General features: G+C 38.3%; 1 pseudogene; it reads right to left on the reverse strand.

Annotated features, from left to right (window-relative positions):
* Positions 1-16,268: 16,268 nt before the first annotated feature.
* LOC129883825 (5S ribosomal RNA) lies at positions 16,269-16,388 on the reverse strand (annotated as a pseudogene).
* Positions 16,389-19,148: the final 2,760 nt, after the last annotated feature.

The raw sequence follows: 19,148 nt of genomic DNA on the forward strand, positions 1-19,148 counted from the left end.
AAGTCTTTGGGTGCAAATGTTCACTTTTCAATCTTTTGTTCTTGGTACTTCTTCATTTCCTATTTATATAAGGTTGTTCTCTAATATGCATTTAGGTAGAACTCATCAAGCTCATTTAATTGATTCATCCTTTGCTTTGATTTGGATCTCAATACGTATTCAACTTATTCAACACCTAAGGCTTTGTGTTTTATCTTTATGGGTAGATGACATGATTTCCCAAAAATAAGTTGATAAGGTAACATACCTATGGGAGTCTTTTATGTAGTGTGGTAAGCCCATGATTGTCATCAAGCTTCATTGACCAATCCTTTCTATTTGCATTCATCATTTTTGTAAGTATTTGCTTGATTTTTCGATTGGAGACCTCTACTTTTCCACTAATTTATGGATGATAAGTAGTTGCTACACTATGTCGAACCCCATATTTCTCAAGTAACTCTTTGAACAATCGATTACAATAGTGGGAACCTTCATCGCTGATTATTGCCCTTCATGTACCAAATCTTGAGAAGATATTTTGCTTGAGGAAGGTGGTGACACCACTTGCTTCATTGTTTGGAAGCACGACAACTTCTACCCATTAGGAGACATAGTCAACCGCAGTAAGGATGTACTTCATTCCACTCAAACTCATAAAAGGACCAATGAAGTAAATTCCCATACATCGAATAGTTAAATGACTAGAATATGAGTAAGTAGAAGTTCATTCTTTCTTGAAATTACTTCTTCTTTTTGACAACGATCATAAGTCTTGGCAAAATAATGGGTGTCTTGATGAATAATTGGCTAGTAGTACCCATATTGCAGAATTTTATAGGTTGTCTGGATACCACTATGATGACCTCCAACAGGCGACGAATGGCATGCTTCATAAATACTCATCGTCTCGACTTTGGGTATACAACGATGAATAATCCCATTAGTACAAACACGGAACTAGTATGGTTCTTCCCAAAAGAATTTCTTTATATTAGACTGTAAGACCCCGTAAGTCGAAAAGATGGAATCAAGGAGAAAAGTCTCAAAATTTTGAACCCATCCATGTGAATGAGTCCCTTTACGTCTCGTAGATCTTTCCACGGCTCGTAATATTGGGTCGTAGAGTGACCCTTTGAGAGTAGTTTGATGTTTCTCTCAAGAGAGGTTCTACGGCTTGTCAGAATAGGTCATCCTTAAGATGATGGGTCATAAAAAGCCCTCGTATACCAAGTTTAGACGCCAAGTTTCAAGGATTCCTCAGGCCAACATGACAACTTTAAAGGACGACTCGTAGAAGTAAGGACGAGTCATAAGGACCATCCATCATAAAACTTTAGAGACTTGAATTTTATAGGTTTTTGAGACCTACAAGACGATCCCAAAAGACGAGTCATTTTCTTGATGACTCAAGAGCTTGTATGAGCAAGTTTGTATCAGGTGTGTCGAATATAGTTGCAACGAAGTGTAAAATGGCTATGTTAATTCGAGAGATAGATATATCTAGAGTCATGACCTATGAGGAGAAAGTAGAAAGTGAGAAGTTAAATGTTACACCCCATACTTTTAAACTCGGAATGTCTTATAAGTTCCTTAGACATTATCATGTGAGACGGATACGCTACAAAACTATCAAATGAATCTAAGGAAGGGAGAATGTGATACCCCATAGTAGAGAAGGTTGGAAATAGAGTCATAAGAATCCGGAAGGAATTGGAGGCCAAGTGATGAGTCGTAGGACTCGACTTACCTACGTAAGATACTAACTTACAAGTCTTACATACTTGAGCTACTTGAGGACATACCAAGCTTACGTAGCACGGATTACATAAGCTCCTAAAATAGGACGAGATTACGAACCCACGAGGAAGGGGAAAAGATGACATGTGGCAGCCAATGAAGGAGTGACACATGGAAGCACCTCAAGCAAGCAGGTGACCCACCTACTTGGGTTCAAGTAGGTGACCCACCTACTTGGGGGAGGTGGACCCCACTGCCATGTGGTGGCCCCTTATTGGCAGCATGTATGTATTGGCCCAATAGAGGCCGAACATGTGTCACCCTTAGGGGATGACACATTTCACCCCCTAAGGCAACATATATATACATGTTAAGTGACTCTTAACCTTGTTATTCATCCAAAAACAGCAGCCAAAGAAGAGGAAAAACGTGAGAGAAGAGAAGGAGGCAGCCATGGCTTGAAAGAGTTCAAGGTAAGTTTTCCAATATTTTTCTCCGTGAATTAATTATCTACGATGTTCCTCAAGCACATGGAGGTGTATATATGTGTATTAGGATGAATAATGAGTCGTTACTTCAGCCTTACACTTGGAAATTTGAGAGAAAGTTGAAAGAACAAAGAGAGAAAACGTTAAGAGCTAGTTAACAAACCCATTTTTGAAAGAGACTATTGTTAGTAATATTAGTATAACTTCTGGTGTACAGCTTCGTTTTGCGTGATTCAATATATTTTGGAAAGGTATTTAATAGGTCTATAACTTTCATTTATCCTTTAAAATCCACTTTTGCATTTATCTTCTCGAAAATGGGTGATGAAGTATAAAGGTGGTACTTCCTAGATTTTGGTTTTGGACATCTTACACGGACTGCTGTTGGTATTTTGGGCATATCCTTTTGTAAAGAATTGATGTAGGGGTGATTATAAATTGTATCGACTCTAAGACACATGTATATAACTTTCATTGAGGACATAAAGCCTGTTTCCCTCAATTACCCCTTCAAAACAAAGCGATAATGCAAGACAGTAAGCTCTCCAGAATTCACGTTTTGATAGTTGGAGTAAGTTGTTTGGGGTTTGTATTGTGTAATGTTGGTGTGAATTGATTGTATATATATTGAAGGTTGTTGTTGTTGGTTGTCTGTAGTTATTAGGGTTGTGATAGGAACTTTGGATAGGGCATATTATAGGGGAGGTGCTGCCCGATTTCCATCAACTCTTTAACTAGTTAAGGAACTAGTCGAGAAGACAAGCGAGGAAATGAGTTATGTTAATACTCGTGTATAATTAAAGGTGATGAACAGTCAATGGTTGTTGATATTCATATTTCTTTCATATTGAATAGGTTCAAAGGACGACGAGGTGAACCGGATAAAGAGTAACTCATAAGAGGTATGTGAAGCTTCTCTTGGTATGTTTTTTGACATAGGCATGTAAAGCTTATCTTTTCTCTTTCTTTTGGCATATCTTAGATGTAGGCTATGGATGATGAAAGCTTCGGGACAACTTCACTCTTAGGTTCTGAATATGACTTCAGGACTCTAAATCGCTTCCAGATGTTAAGACTTTTAAAGTAGTTAAACTCCTACTCCTTAAGTCTTTTATATGACTGTATAACGATTGATTCGACTAAGCTCTTTTCTGTAAAAAAAGAAAGGCTCTGAGATAACCAACGCTCGGATTGCTATAATATATTTCATACTAATATATGTCTAAGATTTCTAAAACTCCCATTTACCTAGTCCTTAGTGACATTTAGGGGGTATACGTCAGGTACTTTCTGCCCTGATCTCCAGGGATGATTCACCTGATGACTTCATTGAGTCTCTAATAATGATTTAAATTGTGTTTTGTTTCTCACTACTCTACTCGTGCATACTGTAACACTTCTTTCATCGATCCCATGGCCAGGAATAGTTATCATGCACAATTCCACTACATTATTCATCGCGCCCTCACTAGAGGGCCCGGTACTTATGTATATATATGATGATATGATAATGTGATGTAATAAGGAGGTGATGTTACTACAGTTATGATTCACCGGATCCCTGATAGGGACGACTATATTAAAAATTTGAGCATGCATGATTTTACTTTTCCAGGTACAGGTTTCTAATTTGATATTTTATCCCCTGCTTCTGTATTTCAGATGTGCCTCTAATCGTATTATGTTATATTTTACATACTCAGTACATATGTCGTACTGACCCCCTTTTCTCGAGGGGATGCATTTCATGCCCGCAGGTACAGATATAGGTTTTGGGAGTCCATTAGCTTAAGATTCCGCACAGCTCAGCCAGAAAAGGCTCCATTATATTGGAGCCTAGTTTCTGATACTGACCACTGATGTATAAAATTGTTTTGTTATTCAGGAGTACAGCAAGGGCCTTGTCCCACCATATGTTGTCATTGCTATTGTTAGAGGTCTGCATACATGTATATGTCGGTTGTGTATATAAGTTTGATTCAATTGGGTCTACATGATGTATGGTATATATTATTATGTTATGGCAGCCTTGTCAGCTTGCATGCCCTTTCATGTTATGACACAAATGAAAAGGGCTACAGGTTTATAAAAATGTTATCGCCCAATGAGGATCAGTTATATGATATTATTTTATTTACAGTTCAATTTGACCACAACTGATAGTTAGGTATATGGGGGGCCTAAGTCGGACCCCAGTTGCAGCCTACGGGGTTGGGTCATGACAAAAGTGGTATAAGAGCAGTTCGTCCTTGGATTATCTGCAGACCGTGTCTAGTAGAATCTTATGTATCGATGTGTTGTGCGCCACATCTATAAATAAGAGGCTATAGGACATTTAGGATGTTACATTTCTTTTACATCTGAGATCGTGCTATAGATTCGAGTCATAGGACAATTCCTTATACTAACCTTGGATCTTAACAGAAGGACGACACCAACAGAAGGAAGTAATTGATGACATGGGAAGTTACGAAGCATGCTGGTAAGTAAAGTAAAGGACCAAAAGATATCTATCGGGTAAGGTATTGATATGTGATTAAAATATAAAGTTGAAACCTGAAAGAAAAGCAGACAGAAAGTGCAACAGATGCAACTTGAAGTTGGACATACGAGGTAAGTCCACCACTTTCATACTATTGTTAACGTTGAAAGCCCTGTATAGCTACGATATGAAATGATATTGAAAGCCCTGTATAGTTGTGATATAATATGAATATATATATGTGTTGGCCCTGTTAGGCATTGTTGGTATTTTCTACATGCAGGTCTGGGGATAAGTAAGAAATATAGAGGAAACTCTGTTGAAATTTTCCCAGAACAAGAAAAAAGGAATAAAACATAACTTTATAACATATCTTGGAAATTGATATCGAGTACCCGTATTATGCCAAATCAAAGCTGTAAGAGGTACACTTCATGTCGTCAATAAGGGATACCCTTTTCACTCAGGGAAGTTTATTACAGAGAAACAAAAGTCTGTCTGAGCAGTACAGTTCAGACCACAGTATCTCCGGCCGTAATTGTGCTGTAGAAAAAAATGAGAAGCTCAGGTTGAAAGGTAAGATGTCCAGTAATTGAGCTTCACTCATTTTGAAAGTACCAAGCCCCCAATTCCTATTGTAAATTAGATGAGTTGTTCATAACTCGAGGATAAACTCGGAAGGAGACAAGGTAGGTCAAGTATTAAAAGAAGTACTGTGATGTTTAAGAGATTCTAGTTTCTTCCAACAATGGTTGGGAAATGGTTTACGATAACAGTTTATAGTTCTCCACCGACTAATTAGGGAAAGAACTTCTAAACAGAAGTACCTCAAAGAGATGTTAGGAACCAAATATGAGTACGAACAAAAAGGGGTATATGTAAGTATGAATTGAACGGGGTGATACAATTATACAGGGATAAAGTAGGACCACTAGTAAGGCGCACTTAGTATACGTTGACTAAGTTAAAGCCTGTGTTGAGTATGCAGTAAGAGCATGGAGCTTCAGATACAAAGAAATGACGTGTGTACACAACGTTGCCCCAAAAATAGTGGAACCCTTAAGGGATGAGGATGGAGAACTTAAGGAATAATTGGTGTAACCTACATTCACCTCAAGGAATAAAAGGCGCAACTTCCATTCATCTCAAGAAACAAAGGATATAGGTTGGGAAAGCCACTACTCCAAGAGAACATGGGACAGTGAATGCCGGAATACAAATGTTTCCTAGTTAAAAGAAAATTTAGAATGGTTACAAGTGTATAATAACTTTTTATAAAGACAAGTAGAATGTGGCCTCGGACGAGTTGTTCCATGGGTCCCATTGCTCAAGTACAAATTAATAGATGAGGTGTCGCACTATGTATGAAAAGGGTTCTCGATGCTTTGTAATTTAGCCAAGGTTCCATACCTGGATAATCAGGTTGGCAAAAAAAATAATGCAGAAAGACGGGAACATGATACAGTACCAAGTACATTGGGGAAAGGAGACTGGATGAAATTGAGACTGGACATAGAGCAAGATATAAGCGGATAAAGGTATAAATACCCTCTAAAGAGGGGAAGCAAGTTAGAAAACTACAAAGGCTAAGATAAAGGCAATTGATGTGGCAACATGTTCGAGATGGATGTTTAAACTTTGATAATATCCTTTGTTGAACCAAGTTAGAAGGGTTTGGAAGTCGTCAATAATTGGATAGAAGTTAGAATGCTATGCAAGATAGTGTTAAGAAGTTTCTAGCAAGACTTGGAATAACATAACGCTAGAAGGTGGGTACGTATACAAGCAAAAGAATATAGCAATGAAAGGATATCGAATAACTCAAGGGACACTACAAACAATAATGACAACATGCTAGACCAAAAGCCAAAATGTTAGCTATAAAGTTGGTCACAAATGATGTTACGATAGATGTATAACCAAGGAAAAAAGAATAAAAAGCCTCTTATGGTAGGAAATGAGAGGAACACAAAGTGAATAGGGGAAAGCAAAGAAGTGCGACAAGTGAGAGCTAGTGAGACGATGCTAGGGTATTTCTCAGGTTAAGTTGAGCACCTTCTCACAGTTTTGTAAAAGTAAAGGAAGACACGAGATAACAAGAATAAAGTGTTACCAGCTGGGGTAAGGAAAGTGTAAAATGGTTTAAGTAAGACGAGCAAAACTAGCTAGTTACTACTGGGTGGCGAGCCCATATGCCAAACTTCTTCGGGACTATACCAACTAAGGATAGACAGAACTCAAAGTGGTTCTAAAGGTCACTATATGAACGAACTTTAGCGCTACTCAGTAGCCAACCCCAATGAATGGGTTAGTGCAAATAGGGGGGAATACAATAGGAGGAGTTAAACCAAAATGACTAAAAAGGGACATGGTCGTAGTGGAACTAAAGATCTACCTCTATACCGGTTGCAAGATAACAGAGGAAAGGGCAAGGCTGTTACATAAAGACTAGTGAGATGACGCTAAGATAAATTTTGGGCTAAGTTGAGTGCCCCGCACATTATTGCAAGGATTACTATGAAACGCAACATGAGGACTTCCCAAGGAGGTCACCCATCCCAGTATTTCTCTTGCCCAAGAATGCTTAACTTCTAAATTCTAATGGAATTTAGTGCGATAGAGCGGATGTGGTCACGCAAGATGGAAGAATCTGAACTAGCGATGGAGAAACGATATGAGATTATGTTCCTAGAGTACTATAAATTATGTTGAGGGTATTGTTAAAAAGATTTAAGTAAGACAAGAAGGATTAGCTAATTTCTAACTGACGACGCACTCGAATGCCACATCTCTTCAACGTAGTACTAATTAATGAGAGGCAAACCACAGAATGGCTATACGTGCCAGTGGGTGAGAGAATTTTGACATCACTTGGCAGCCAACTCTTAGGGCAGAAAAAAAAGCAAAACCCAAAAGTTAAGGGTACCAGTTAATGTAATTTACGGAAGACAGGAAGTAATACATGAGGTCAAAAATCCCATAATATGACTAGGGCTACAAGACTCAATTCACACTCCAGCGCCAGATGACTTTGAAGGGAATGTTACTTGTGGATTAACGATATTAGCCCCTGCTCCGTCAATCAAAGGCTACCTACTTGGCTAAGAAGGTGTAAAATTATAGGGTAAAAGTGTAGTAGGACCTTACGGATTCCCCATAACTATTATCCCAGACGAAGGAGCCCAAGTTACAGTTAACTACCGAGGATCAGTCTGCGAAGAAACTGGGAAGACAGATAAGTCTTCGTACACTACTTGACCCTCGAACTTGATGACCAGGCTAAAGCGTACCACTTAAACACTAGAAGATATGTCATAAGCTGGTGTTGTTAACTTTGCAAATAGCTGGGATGATTATCTATCACTTATCAAGTTGCCTACAATAATAATTACTACTCTAGTATCCCAATGGCCCCGTACAAGACTGGTAGAGCAAGACGTGTAAGTCCTCTATTGGATGGGTCGATGTTAGAAAGACTAAGCTAAAAAAGCCTCGACATGATTAAGCAAGTTATTGACTAAAATCCCAGAGTCGGCAGAAATGATATACAAATAATCGACATCGACATACAGAGTTCAAATTGATGATTGGATGTTCATAATAGGGTCACCCAGAAAAGGAAACTTAACCCAAAATATATTAGACTATATCAAGTTGCTCATAAGGTGGGCAAAGTGGCTGGTAAGTTGAGCTTACCACCTTATTTGGAAACTATACGCCCAGTCCATCAGATAGGGATGCTTCACAAGGGTACTGACGAGCAACCCGGGGTATGTTCCATAGATGATATCCAGGTCATAGAGGAGCTATCTTATGAAGATAACCCTATCGCCATCCTGTGTAGGCAAACTAGAAGACTGCGGACTAAAGATGTAGCTTCGGTCATGGTGTTATGGAGGAATAGGAATCGCGAAGAAATGACCTGGGAGGCTAAACAAGAGATGAAGCACAAGTATTCGCACCTATTCTCGATGTCTGCAGGTAACCCTAACTCTTGAAAATTGTATATTGATTACTTGGATAGAAGTATGTGTTATGGAAACAGTAAATAATCTCCCTACGATTTGTATAAGGTGATAAGGGAAGTTTTGTTTAACATTCGGGGATGAATATTCTAAAGGGGGAAAGGATGTTACACCCCACACTTTTAAACTTAGAATATCTTATAAGTTCTTTAGACATTATCATGTGAGCCGGATACGCTACGACACTATCCAATGACTCTAAGGAAGGGAGAATGTGATACCCCATAGTAGAGAAGGTTGGAAATAGAGTCATAAGAATCTGGAAGGAATTGGAGGCCAAATGATGAGTTGTAGGACTCGACTTACCTACGTAAGATACTAACATAGAAGTCTTACATACTTGAGCTACTTGAGGACATACCAAGCTTATGTAGCACGGATTACATAGGCTCCTAAAATAGGACGAGATTATAAACCCATGAGGAAGGGAAAAAATGACATGTGGCAGCCAATAGAGGAGTGACACGTGGCAGCACCTCAAGCAAGTAGGTAACCCACCTGCTTGGGGTCAATTAGGTGACCCACCTACTTGGGGGAGGTGGACCCCACTGCCACGTGGCAACCCCTTATTGGCAGCATGTATGTGTTGGCCCAATAGGGGTCGAACATGTATTACCCGTAGGGGCTGACATGTGTCACCCCCTAAGGAAAAATATATATACATGTTAAGTGACTCTTAACCTCATTATTCATCCAAAAACAGCATCCAAAGAAGAGGAAAAACGTGAGAGAAGAGAAGGAGGCAGTCATGGCTTGAAAGAGTTCAAGGTAAGTTTTCCAACGTTTTCCTCCGTGAATTAATTATCTACGGTGTTCCTCAAGCACATGGAGGTGTATATATGTATATTAGGATGAATAATGAGTCTTTAATTCAGCCTTACACTTGGAAACTTAAGAAAAAGTTGAAAGAACAAAGAGAGAAAATGTTAAGAGCTAGTTAACAAACCCGTTTTTGAATTGGACTATTGTTAGTAATATTAGTATAATTTCTTGTGTACAGCTTCATTTTGAGCAATTCAATATGTTTTGGAAAGGTATTTAATAGTTATATAACTTTAATTTATCCTTTCAAATCCATTTTTGCTTTTATCTGCTCGAAAAAGGGTAATGAAGTATAGAGGAGGTACTTTCCAGATTTTGGTTTTGGACATCTTACACGGACTGTTGTTGGTATTTTGGGCATATCTTTTTGTTAAGAATTGATGTAGGGGTGATTCGAAATTGTATGTGACCCTAAGATATATGTATATAACTTTCATGGAGGACATAAAGCCTGAAGCGATAATGCAAGACAATAAGCTGACCAGAATTCACGTTTTGATAGTTGGAGTGAGTTGTTTGGGGTTTGTATTATGTAATGTTGGTGTGAATTGCTTGTATATATGTTGAAGGTTGTTTTTTTGGTTGTCTGTAGTTATTAGGGTTGTGATTGGAAATTCGGATAGGGCCTATTATAGGGGAGGTGTTGCCCGATTTCTGTTAACTTTTTAACTAGTTAAGGAACTAGTCGACAAGACGAGCGAGGAAATAAGTTCTATGAATACTCATGTATAATTAAAGGTGATGAACAGTCAAAGGTTTTTTATATTCATATTTCTTTCGTATTCAATAGGTTAAAAGGACGGCGAGGTGAATGGGATAAAGAGTAACTCATAAGAGGTATGTGAAGCTTCTCTTGGTATGTTTTTTGAAATAGGATGTAAAGCCTATATTTTCTCTTTCTTTTGGCATGTCTTAGATGTAGGCTATGGATGATGTAAGCTTCGGGGAAACTTCACTCTTAGGTTCTGAATATGACTTTAGGAATCTGAATCGCTTCCAGATGTTAAGACTTTTAAAGTAGTTAAACTCCTACTCCTCGAGTCTTCTATATGACTGTATAACGATTAATTCGAGTAAGCTCTATTCTGTAAAAAAAAGAAAGGCTCTAAGATAACCAACACTCGGACTGCTATAATATATTTCATACTAGTATATGTCTAAGATTTCTAAACCTCCCTTTTACCTAGTCCTTAGTGACATTTAGGGGGTATACGTCAGGTACTTTCTGCCCTGATCTCCAGGGATGATTCACCTGATGACTTCATTGAGTCTTTGATAATGATTTAAATTGTGTTTTGTTTCTCACTACTCTACTCGTGCATACTGTAACACTTCTCATATCGTAGTCACACAAGGAACACATATATATTCACATCATCTCATATCGTAGCCACACAGGGAGCCCACAATTAACAATACAGAAAGGGACTTACCTCGTATGTCCAGTCGAACTGCAACTGTTACACTTTCTGGTATACTTTTCCTTTCATTTTTTTCAACTTTATATATCAATTGTATTGAAACACCTTACCTGCCATTTGTCTTTCATGCCTTTGCTTACCTGCGTGCTTTGTAACTATCAGTCCCATCAGTTACTTTCTTCTATCGATATTGTCCTTCTACTGAAATCACAAGTTAGTATGAGGGATTTCGTTCCCTATAACTCAGCTCTATCGCACGATCTCAGATATGAAAGAAAGTAACATCCTAAATATCCTGTAGCCTCCTGTTTATAAATGTGGTACACAACACATCGATAAACAAGACTCTACTAGACACGGTCTGTAGACACTCCAAGGACGAACTACTCTGATACCACTTTTGTCACGACCCAACTATGTAGGCCGCGACTGTGGTCCGAACTGGACCCCCGTATACATACGTATCAACTACACTTAAGTTAAACAGTGTATGATATGACACTATATACAAACTCCAATGGGTCAAAACTTTTGTTTCTTAAATTTGTAGCCTCATTCACCTGTATCATAACAGAAAAACGCACGCGAGCCGACGAGGCTGCCATACCACAAAAATATTTGCAATATGTCATATGAGCACAATTGAAACAAACTTACAAATAACCCACATACACATGTCTACAGACCTCTAAGAGTAATAACTACATCATATGGCAGGACAAGGCCCCTGTCGTACCTCTAAATATATAAATATATACATATTACATGACCAGTATCAAAAATTAAGCTCAAGAACAGTGGAGCACTTCCAACATAGTTGAGAGGAAATCCTAAGCTGACGGTTCTCCAAAATGAACACATGTACCTGCGGGCATGAAATGCAGCCCCCCGAGAAAAGGGGGGTTAGTACGATATATATACTGAGTATGCAAAGCATAACACATCATAACTAAAACCATATTTGAAATAGGGATGCAGGAGATAAGTATAATAATTTAACGATTTACTGTACCTGTACCTTAAGACACGTAATCATATACATCATCATATGTAGTGCCCAGCCCTTTAGTGAACTCGGTGTCATAATCATTTCCTCATATTCATATGTCATCGTATCATTATGCATTTTATTTCATCATATCATCATATACGGCATCATATTATCGTATAAGGTATAATCTTATCATGTATGTCATCGTATTACATCTGGTTCAGTATGGGGCTTGGGGTCATAAATGTATCACTCTAATCTTATATACATGCCTACATAAAGTATCCGGCCTTTTAATGAGGGACTCGATCAATGGAGTGGTGTATGTCTATAGCATACCATCATAATATACATACTATATCCGGCCCTCTAAGGAGGGACTCGGTGTCCCTTTCTTATTTCGCCACATATACCATCATATTACAACCGGCCTAGGACTCGGTGAATAATCATATCGTCATAACATATAACATATATCACACCTCATATACGGAATCATTTCCTCATGCGTGGAACTGTACAAATCCAGCCCAAGACACTGAAAGAAGTAGTAAAACTATGCATGATAATGTTCCCGGCCCATCGTGGGACTCGAGAAAGGATGGGTTACAGTATGCACAAGTAGAATAGTGAGAAACCATATGCAACTAAGTCATTATTTGAGACTCGATGAAATAGTCAAGTGAACCATCACCTGAAGACTAGGGGAGTAATTATCCGAGGTACCCCTTTAGATGTCATTAGGGCTTACATCAGTTGGGGCTTCAGGGATCAGAGACATGAATCAAGATAATGCCACACAATTTATGCAATCAGAAATCTAGTCTATGCAATCAGAAACACAATTTATCTAGTCAAAGACTCAACTTATGTAATCAGACGTATTTGTCATTTCAGAGCCTTTAAAGAGAGGAGATGGTACCTCTACTTACTATTCATTATATAGCAGGCTCGAGAATAGTAATTTGACTACTTTCTGACTCTTAATATTCAGAAGTGACTACAAGTCACGAGTTACACTCAAAGTTCATAAATAGAATTACCTCTAACCCCATATCATATATCATTTTACTTAAAATTAAGTCATTCCAAAGGAAAGAAGATATAGTCTTTACATGTACCACTTTTCATCACATAGAAGACTTAAAGACAACAACTCAGCTATTGCAGGAGTTCTAATATCAAGAAGTAAATGAGAGTTTTGACTTACATTCAGGGATTTATGAATGGATTGAATCCCAATTATCATATACATATCATTCATAACTTACATCTAAGACATGCCAAAAAAAAGAAAGATAGCTCTACATACTTATTCCAAAAACATGCCAAAAGAAAGCTTCACATACCTCGTATGGACTTCTCTTAATCACGTCCACGACATCGTCCTCCAAACCTATTTAACATGGAAGCAAGGAGAGTATCAACAACCTTAAACTTTTCAGCGCCTTTGGTTGCACCTTAGTTGTCACATAACTCATTTCCTCGCTCGCCTCTTCGACTAGTTCCTTAACTTGTTTAAAGAGTTATCGAAAATTGGGCAGCATCTCCCCTATAATATGCCCTATCCGAATTCCCAAGTCCATACCTAATTAATACAGACAACCAACAACAACAACCTGCATCTCATACATAAGTAAAACATGGCAACATTACACAATATAAACTCCACCCAACGTGCTGAAAATTGTAATACCAAAATAGGGTTTCTAGTCTTTGTTTCGCAAAATCTTTATTTATACAAAACAAGGGGTCATGTGGATTCAACCAGAAGTACCCACAACCCTTTTAAAATACATTTAGTCCCTGCAACACATCACCACAGACCTTCAGCATAACCCCACACGCACAACACCCCATTTCGACTACAATTTAACTACGACGACTTCACTTTCGACTGTTTCTATTATCGAGCATTTCCATGATCTTTTTTATACTTACAGAAGTATAAAAGGTGTATAATACCCTACATAAAAACTCCATAAATTCCAAATTTAAAGAAGAAGTCTTACCTTACCCGAAATTGGCCAAAACTCGCCAAAACTCACTTCGGAAATTCTCTAGTTGCGCTGAAACTGTGTGGACTGTTTGCTGTCCATTTTGGCTACACCAAGTCATGATTTTATAATTCTAATACCTCCATATCATCGTGGTGTACACTGGATAATTAATTTACGGAATGAAATTGGGACGTTCCTATTTTTCTCCTCCAAGCCATCACATTTTTCTCTCTTGTTCTAGGGTTTGTTTTTGACTTCCGTTGCTGAAGATTTTCTGATAAGGAACTGAAATTATGAGTCATTTAGCATGTATATAAGGTCAGACTTTGAGGTGACACGTGTCATCCCCTTAGGGTGACATGTGTCAAGCCATGATTAGCCATCGTATCATGCTGCCAACTAGGAGCTACCACGTGGCAGTGGGGTCCACCTCTCCCAAGCAAGTGGGTCACCTACTTGACCCCAATCAGGTGGGTCACCTACTTGCTTGAGGTGCTGCCACGTGTCGCTCCTCCATTGGCTGCCACTTGTCGTCTTTTTTCCTTTCTCGTGGGTTCGTAATCTCGTCTTATTTTAGGAGCCTATGTTATCCATGCTATGTAAGCTTAGTATGTTCTCAAGTAGCTCAAGTATGTAAGACCTCTAAGTTGGTAGCTTACGTAAGTAAATCGAGTCCTATGACTTATTATTTGGCCTCCAATTCCTTCTGGATTCTTATGACTCTATTTCCAACCCTTTCTACTATGGGGTAACACATTCTCCTTTCCTTAGAGTCATTTGATATTATCGTAGCTTATCCGGCTCACATAATAATGTCTAAGGAACTTAAGAGACATTCCGAGCTCGAGAGTGTGGGGTATAACATCCTTCCCCCCTTTAGAACATTCATCCCCGAATGTTGAATAAAACTTCCCTTAAGACTTTATACAAACTATAGGGAGATTTCTTTCTATTGCAATAACATACATTTTTATCCAAGTAATTAATATATGAGTTCTAGGAGTGGGGTTTTACCTGTAGACATCGGGAATAGGTATGTATACCTGTGTTTCATGTCCTCTTTAGCTTCCTCTGTTATTTTTTTACGATTCTTATTCCGCCACAATATCTTGACAGAAGCTACGTCCTTAGTTCACAACCTTTTAACCTGCCGATCCAAGATGGCGATAGGTTATCCCTAGTAGGATAACTTTCCTTTCATATGGACCTCACCCAAGAAGAATATTTTGGGAGGGTCTCTTATATATTTGCGGGGCATTGATCTATGAAAACTGAATGTATTGCTTGAAATCAGACGGTAGGTCCAACTCATAGGTAGCTTTATCTATTCTACGAATGACCTGACAAGGACCAATATATCCCCTTCTTACCGACTCTAGGTTGCTAATCGATAGCTTCTACCTCAATAAGCTTTACTTGGTCAATAATTTTCTGGATCCCCTCTTGGCCTATTCATTAATTGAAGGGACAAATGTCATACTAAGATTCACCCGTGTTCCCAATCCCTACTGGAATGATCTCCAGCGGTTAGCTGTAAATTGAACTTCCCTGTCTGAGATAACAGATGTGGGAACCCCCTGAAATCTTATTGCTTCCTTGCTATGTCATCTCGCATAACCTATAGCTGAATATGCCTTCCTAACTGGAAGAAAATGGGTTGAGTTTGTCAGCTTATCTACTATAACCCATATGAACTTATACTTTCGTAGAGTGCGAGGTCAGCCTGCACTATAACCTACATTAATTGCCTTCTATTTTCGAGTCGGGATTCCCATCCCCTATAATAGGATATCAAGCCTCTGATGCTCCACTTCATTTAAACTATTATACAACTCCTCTTAATCAAACTTGTAACACTTTAAGTATGCTATCCTGCACTTTTACCCAGATCTTCCTTCTAGTTTTACTATACATTATACCGTAATCCTTACACAAACGTGTGTAGGTACTTAGAGTATTTCAGAAAATGCCTTAGCGTCGCGATACTAGTGGCTTACCTCCTTTAGTCGAGTTCAGGGCTCCACTATGGCTTTTGTCCTTAATACCAATTATAGCTTAATAGTTCTGCCTTGAACTATGTTACACTTTCCTTGAATAGATTCTAAGTATGAAATCACATTGGTATTACTGATTTCTTTTTATCGAGTAATCACTTGATCTTACTCTTAGTATGCCAATGCTCGTAGGCTGCACAATTATTCTTGTCCCATTTGCACGAGGTGCATTCCAATTTAGTCATAATCTTTTCTGTTGTTGGCTTACTCTGTTCTATATGTGTCATTGTACTAACACGCACTTACAATCTCTTTTTGTTATACTTGTTTCGTTCCCTTTTGCACTTTCCAGGGGGTCACCCATCCCAGTGCTACTCTCACCCAAGCACGCTTAACTTCAGAGTTTTGACGGAATCTGGTGCATTAGTGCGGGTATGATCGCGTCCATCCCTTGTGGGATCTCATTTGAAGTTTAAGTGTTCCTATTTATATACGATAACGTTAGTTGATTTTTTCTTACGCTTGTACTTCTCTTGTCCACTTCCCCCCTTTTAGGGTGTACCCATTTCATCCTTCGTTTAGTTTCAACTATTAATACGTGAATGATTCTACTCTAACATATTTAACATGCCGCACTATATCTACATTTTCTGTTAAATCATCCATACATTAGGTTGCCTTTATAGGAAACCCTAGCACAACCATAGGGTACTTTAATATTCGCAATGTATCGCATAAAATCTCATCTAATGGTTGATACTCGAGTAATATCCATAATATAGCAGTGCATTCAAAGCCACATTCCATTCATCCCAATCAGTAATTAGTGCGGACTCGTAATTGGTTCAAATTCTCCACTCTAGAATACTTATACTTTGATGATTCGTGTTTCAAGCTCCGTCACTATACTAACCTTATTCCAGTGGATACCACTTATTCTTCTAATAACCTCATAATGCAGCAGTTGTTCTGCAAATCGACATTCCCTCTCCTTGCATGATCTCACTAATCATCAAGGTGAAGTCACGTATACACAATACTTCCTTACGTCTCCTGATCTTTCATCTTTGTCATGTGCTTAAGGAGCACTTCTAATCCTGCTTAAAACCACATCAACTTCATTGTAGTAGTGTCCTTGTCTTATCACCTTTTCATCACACTATACTTTCAGTTCGCAACTGTCTAATTCTCTTTTTGTTCGATACTCACACTTAATTAATCACATCTATCTTGAGTGCCCCCATTAGAACTTCTCTATTATTCCTCCATCTCATATCCATTTTTGGTTAGGCACAAGGAATTCCACATTACTCTTTATTTCCTTGCACTAGCTATCCTTTTCATCATCACACAACCTTTATTCGAAACTTTCCTTACAGAACTTGATAAATCTTCCTTATTTTTTCAATAGATTACTTTTCTGTTTCACACCTATCTTTACATTCCATTCACATCGACCACGTCATACCTTCTAGTTATTTCCTTACTAAGCTTTACTTATTCTCATAACGGTTTTTGTTATATTCACATGGTACCTTGTTCGCATTCAGTCCCATAGTATAACACTGATTGAACTTCTTCACGATTCTTACTATGGGCTACTTACCCTTCTTAGTTAGTCTTATCATTTATGTTTCACAAGCTGTCTTATTAACACTTCACTTCCGTCATAATCCTTTTTCCCTTGTACTCTTATTGTAATCATACTGTTACTTCTTTCAACTATAACTCGTCATAGTTTATCCCTATGTATCAATTCAGGCGATGCCTTACTATATCGTTTTATCCCAATCTATCAGTCTTCTCTAAGTCATCTTCTTTGGCTTATAGGTCTTTTCCAACTTCGTTCTACTATACCAGTATCGACCTCCTAGTTTCTATTGCCATTAATTCAGTAATTAACTTATTTCTTGAGGTCAGCCACACTCATAGTTTAATCAAATCTCATATCGCAGTCACACAAGGCACATATATATATTCACATCATCTCATATCATAGCCATACAGGGAGCCCACAATTAATAGTACGGAAAGGGACTTACCTCGTATGTCCAGTCGAACTGCACCTGTTACACTTTCCGGTATACTTTTCCTTTCATTTTTTTCAACTTTATATATCAATCGTATTGAAACACCTTACCTTCCATTTGTCTTTCGTGCCTTTGCTTACCTGTGTGCTTTGTAACTTTCAGTCCCGTCAGTTACTTTCTTCTATTGATATTATCCTTCTGCTGAAATCACAAGTTAGTATGAGGGATTTCGTTCCCTATAACTCAGCTCTATCGTACGATCTCAGATATGAAAGAAAGTAATATCCTAAATGTCCTGTAGCCTCCTGTTTATAAATGTGGTACACAACACATCGATAAACAAGACTCTACTAGACACGGTCTGTAGACACTCCAAGGACGAACTACTCTGATACCACTTTTGTCACGACCCAACTATGTAGGCCGCGACTGTGGTCCGAACTGGACCCCCGTATACATACGTATCAACTACACTTAAGTTAAACAGTGTATGATATGACACTATATACAAACTCCAATGGGTCAAAACTTTTGTTTCTTAAATTTGTAGCCTCATTCACCTGTATCATAACAGAAAAAGGCACGCGAGCCGACGAGGCTGCCATACCACAAAAACATTTGCAATATGTCATATGAGCACAATTGAAACAAACTTACAAATAACCCACATACACATGTCTACAGACCTCTAAGAGTAATAACTACATCATATGGCAGGACAAGGCCCCTGTCGTACCTCTAAATATATAAATATATACATATTACATGACCAGTATCAAAAATTAAGCTCAAGAACAGTGGAGCACTTCCAACATAGCTGAGAGGAAATCCTAAGCTGACGGATCTCCAAAATGAACACATGTACCTACGGGCATGAAACGCAACCCCCTGAGAAAAGGGGGGTCAGTACGATATATATACTGAGTATGTAAAGAATAAGACATCATAACTAAGACCATATTTGAAATAGGGATGTAGGGGACAAGTATAATAATTTAACGATTTACTGTACCTGTACCTTAGGACACGTAATCATATACATCATCATATGATGTGCCCAGCCCTCTAGTGAACTCGGTGTCATAATCATTTCCTCATATTCACATGTCATCGTATCATCATGTATTTTATTTCATCATATCATCGTATACGGCATCATATCATCATATAAGGTAT

The sequence above is a fragment of the Solanum dulcamara genome, chromosome 3 (assembly GCF_947179165.1).
Source record: "Solanum dulcamara chromosome 3, daSolDulc1.2, whole genome shotgun sequence".
Classification (NCBI taxonomy): domain Eukaryota; kingdom Viridiplantae; phylum Streptophyta; class Magnoliopsida; order Solanales; family Solanaceae; genus Solanum; species Solanum dulcamara.